Below are 5,772 nucleotides of genomic sequence, written 5' to 3' on the forward strand. Positions count from 1 at the left end.
ACACCGCAACCGATGATCGTGGTTTGGTTCCTTGTAGCCGCACAAAAGTCCGGCCTCTACAAGTATCCACACGAGGTTGCTGAAGATCAGAGATGGGGCTTCACCGGGGTGCTAGCTCCTTGCAAAAGCCTCTCTTGGATGTCGAAGAAGAAGGAAGAAGAAATCACAAGGATCCCACCTTGTGCAGCCTTCAAAAGGAAGAAGAAAACCCTTCACCTTTTTTTATTCTTTTCTCTCCCTATTTGCTGATTTAAAAATCCCAAAAATTCCTTCTTGCTGCCCCACGGCTGGGAGAAGTTCTTCTCTTCAAACATGGGACGTGGGGCTCCCTTTTTATGGGGTTCAAAACCCTATGCGCCAGGAAACCTATTCCTAATAGGTTTCCTGGTGCCTTTCTTTATTGGCGGGCCCCTTGATTCTTGGAAAGAATCAAGGGGCGTTGGCTCCCAGCAAAGAAGGAGAGGGGGCCACGCCCCTCCTTGTCCTCTTGGCTGCCCCCTCTTGCCTATTTTGACCCCTCAAAATAAGGCATCAAGAGGGAGGCTCCAATAATAGGAAAAAGGCTGAATTTGGCAGGATTTTCAAGGACTCGATCTAGCCAACTTTTGACTAGGATTTGAGTCAAATTTTTTTGGGTCAGACCCAACATAATTTGACTCAATTAATCAGCAAAAGACTTAATTATAATCTAATTATAATTATTTAATTCTTCCATTTAACTCACTAACTCTTAGTGGGTTATTTTATACATCAATCTTATTGACAATTGACATTGTGATTCCAAATCACAAATCGACAATCCTAATAATCAGAACCTCTAATGTGTGTGACCTCATAGGTTCTAATCTGACTGGTAATGAGACATATTGAGATCTCCATCTCAGTATCATTGAAAACTCCTTTCAATGGGTTGGAACGATTCCAACTCTACTCATTAGGGTTTATCGATCATCAAGATAATCCCTATGAGTCCCACCATCCACCAGTGACACCTAGCAGCATGTAGTGGCTACCCAGCAGAATAGAATGATGAACCTCTAGGTGCAGTTGTCATGTGTTACAGTCCTTCTATCGTGGATCCCTACAAGACGGAGGTCATGGATAACTCGTCAAACCCCTTCGTCTGTCATATGTCAAAATTTATTCGACTTAAGTTCGAGAGTGGAAAACTCTTTCTCCACTGTGCATACTGCCCCGGCCGAGGTCTTACGAACTCAGTCTTATAAATCACATAGGATCTCTCCTTATCTATCAAGGTCGATAGATTCCATATAGGTGCATACCCTACTCCTACAGTAAACTTACTGCAGCCAATCTACACTGCATGGACCCATATGGCTAGAGACCATGTATGTGTGCAGTCAAACTACAATAACCTCACTGTGAGTAGCCGAAGCACCGCAGGTCAAAGGACCAGTCACACTACTGCAACATCAAGCAAGTCACTGACGAGTGGATAGACATCCAAGTGACTTCTTGTCTTGGTCACGCTCAGTACCCTTGTTCTCTAACAAGCACCTGCACTATCACTTCAGTGTCCCTACACTGTGGACTCAAGTCTCGTCCATCCAGAAGGAAAGTGATCTGTGCACTGATCGGATCGATCACCGTCCTTGTGATGATCCATTGATCAAGAGCATTTAGAAACTAATCACCAATGATACATGGCTCAAATTCTCAACTCTTGAGAATATGTATCATCATCTTATTAATTTCTTGGACGATTCATAGACACATAAACAATATGAATGAAAAGATGCCTTTTATTTATTCAATAATAAATAGTCAAGTACAAAATTATGTCTCTAGAATCAACAATGTGTCAGCCAAATTGGCTTCTAGGGCATACATCTAACAGCTGGACCTCTCTATAGACATGAGATGTTGTAGGGATAAAGATGGGGTTGGGCACCAATAACTGTTAGGTGAGGACCCAATGACGACTTTATTTCTACGGTTATACGGTGGGTCTGACTTAACTAAAAAATGGGACCAATAACTGTTAGGTGAGGTTTTCATAGCTTAGAGACCAAGTTGCACTGCAACATGCTTGAGAAGCATTGTACAAGAGTTGTACACTCATCCATCTAGGTGTCACCAATAACTGTTAGGTGAGGTGCCATGTAGATTAGTGCGACAGCAGTACCTACTAGAAACCCTAGTCGCGTAGGATTTCCGTTTTCTTACCAGGGGAGTGTAAGGGATTCGAGAAAATAGTGGGAGGTACATTTGTTCTAAAAGACCTTAGAACAGATTAAGGATCAAGTACAAAAGTCTAACTAGAATCTTTACTCTCTGCAGATCATAATGTCAGCCTCAAATCCTTTGACCCGTATTCTTGAGACCAACCGATTGACTGGAATCAATTACAAGGACTGGCTAAGAAACCTCAAAATTGTTTTGAACCGTGAGAAAATAGGCTACATACTCGATTCAGATATCCCCACACTACCAACACGTGCTACTGATGTTCAGCGTGAGATGCATCAAAAGTGGATGGATGATGACATTAGAGTCAAGTGCTATATGATGGCATCCATGTCCAATGAACTCCAATGCCAGCATGAGAATATGAAGACTGCTAGGGACATACTAGCACACTTGTAAGAGTTGTATGGTGAGCAGAGTCGCACAGCTCGTTTTGAAGTGTCCAATAGGCTCTTCAAAGCAAAGATGCGCGAGGGGCAGTCTGTCCATGATCACGGTCTGACTATGATCAAGGACCTAGAGGAGCTTGAGAAGCTCGGTATGAACATGCACAAGGAATTGCAAGTAGATCTGATTCTTCAATCCCTTCCTGATTCATTTGGTCAGTTTATAGTAAACTACCACATGAATAAGATTGAATGCACTAAGACTGAACTGATAAATATGTTGGTAACTGCTGAGGGAGCCTTGAAAGGTTCAAGGGGCAATGTCCTTGCTGTTGAGTTGACTTCTGGTTCCAAGAGAAAGTCTACTTGGAAGAAAAAGAAGCCTGCTAAGAAGCAGAAGAAAGACAAGAAGCCAAAGAAGAAAGTTCAAAAGAAAAAGGCTAATGACAAAGAAAAATGTTTCCACTGCAATGTCGACGGCCATTGGAAGAGAAACTGTCCTTCATACCTCGAGAGCCTGAAGAACAAGAAAGGTGACACACCTTCAGAAGGTATAGACTTGCTCATAATTGAAACTAATCTAACGGTTTTTTCTACTTCTAGTTGGGTTATAGATTCTGGTTCTAGTGCTCATTTGTGCACTACCATGCAGGGTCTAAAGGAAAGTAGAAGGCTGGCGGAAGGTGCGGTAACCCTTCGGGTTGGCAACGGGGCAAAAGTTGCTGCTGTGGCTGTGGGCACCTACCATCTGCGACTACCGTCTGGTTTTAGTTTATTACTTAAAGACTGCTATTATGTATCTGCTGCTAGCAAAAATTTGATTTCTGTTTCATGTCTAGCACAGGAAGGTCATGTTTTTACATTTGACAAAGACTGCTGTTCTATTTATTTCAGAAATAAAATAGTCGCATGTGGTTTTATGATTGACAGTCTCTATCATTTGCATATGGATGTATCTGTAAATGTGTCTGAGCATGAAGTGAGTGCCAAAGGATCCAAGAGATCCAGGGATGAGATAAACCAAAAATATTTGTGGCACCTCAGGCTTGGCCATATTGGAGAGGACAGAATGAACAAAATGGATAAAGATGGGCTTCTCGGCTCATTGACTTCCGAGTCATATCCAGTTTGCGAGTCCTGTCTTCAAGAAAAAATGGCTAGATTACCCTTTGTAGGACATGGGGAGAGGACCACTGAAATACTTACCTTGGTACACACAGATGTGTGTGGCCCATTCAATGTGCTAGCCAGAGGATGTTATTCATACTTCATTACCTTTATCGATGATTATTCACGATATGGGTATGTGTATCTTATGAGACACAAGTCTGAATCTTTTGAAAAGTTCAAGGAGTTCAGAAATGAAGTAGAAAAACAAACTGAAAAACCTCTTAGGCTCTTCGATCAGATCGAGGAGGAGAATACCTTAGTGGGAAATTCCGGAACTATCTCAAGAAAAACGGCATAGTCTCACAGTGGACACCTCCGGGTACACCTCAACTCAACGGAGTGTCAGAAACAAAAAATTGGACTCTATTGGATATGGTCCGGTCCATGATGAGCTTCACTGATCTACCGATGTTTCTTTGGGGAGATGCCTTACTTACCGCAGTATATTTACTGAATAGAGTTTCCTCTAAATCCGTTCCTACCACACCGTATGAGATATGGCATGGTAAGAAACCAAGTCTTGGTCATCTCAAGATTTGGGAATGTCCGGCCCACGTCAAAAGACTACAGGCGGACAAGCTAGAGGCTAGGACCATAAGTGCTCGTTTTATAGGATATCCTAAAGAGTCATTAGGATACAATTTTTACGTCTCAGAGGATCACAATGTGTTTGTGAGCTGTCATGCCATCTTCTTGGAAAACCAGTTTATTCTTGATAGAGGCAGTGGGAGGAAAATTAAGCTTGAAGAGAAAGTCTCTGAAAAGCAACGAGTCATGGATCCTATCGAACCCATTCATGTAGAGCCAGTACACGATGTCCCTCAACCACCTCGCAGATCTAGTAGGGTCTCCCATCCTCCCGATAGATACTTAGGTATACTAGAAGAGGATACCGAGGAAATGTTCGTAGTGGGAGATAGGGATCACATACAGGATCCCAAAATCTACAATGAGGCGATATCTGATATCGATTCCGAGAAATGGTTGGAAGCTATGAAATCAGAGTTAGACTCCATGCATTCCAACCAAGTCTGGACCCTAGTAGATCCACCTGAAGGTATTGTACCTATTGGATGCAAATGGATCTACAAAAGAAAGATAGGTTCGGATGGAAAGGTAGAGACCTATAAAGCAAGGCTAGTGGCGAAAGGGTATAGTCAACGCGAAGGCATTGACTATCAGGAGATCTTTTCACCTATAGCCATGCTAAAATCCATCCGAACATTGCTTGCCATTGCAGCATTTCATGATTATGAAATCTGGCAGATGGATGTAAAAACTGCTTTCCTGAATGGATTTCTTGATGAAGATATCTATATGGAACAGCCTTTGGGTTTCACTTCCAGTGATGGAGATCACAAGGTCCGCAAGCTACAAAGGTCCATCTATGGACTAAAGCAAGCATCTCGGAGTTGGAACACTCGTTTCGATGATGCAATCAAAATGTTTGATTTCATCAAAAATGAAGAGGAACCGTGTGTTTACAAAAAGGTTAGTGGGAGTGCTGTCGTATTTCTTGTACTGTACGTGGACGACATCCTCCTGATAGAGAATGATATTCCCATGCTAACCTCGGTCAAGGTCTGGTTGTCAAAAGAGTTCTCCATGAAAGACCTTGGGGAAGCATCCTATATTTTGGGAATAAAAGTCTATAGAGATAGATCTAAAAGGATGCTTGGCCTATCACAGAAAATATACATAGACGAAGTGCTGAAAAGGTTCAGCATGGAAAACTCTAAAAGGGGTCTCTTACCCCTAAGACATGGAATTCATCTCTCCAAGAAGATGTGCCCCAACACATCTGAAGAGATTCAACGCATGAGCAAGATCCCTTATGCATCGGCAATAGGGAGCCTCATATATGCCATGCTATGTACACGACCTGATATAGCCCTTACTGTGAGTGTCACAAGCAGATATCAGTCGAATCCAGGTGAAGAACACTGGACAGCTGTGAAGAATATTCTTAAGTACTTGAGAAGAACTAAAGATTTATTCTTGATCTTTG

This window comes from Phoenix dactylifera, unplaced genomic scaffold, assembly GCF_009389715.1.
Source record: "Phoenix dactylifera cultivar Barhee BC4 unplaced genomic scaffold, palm_55x_up_171113_PBpolish2nd_filt_p 000711F, whole genome shotgun sequence".
In the NCBI taxonomy this organism is placed as follows: domain Eukaryota; kingdom Viridiplantae; phylum Streptophyta; class Magnoliopsida; order Arecales; family Arecaceae; genus Phoenix; species Phoenix dactylifera.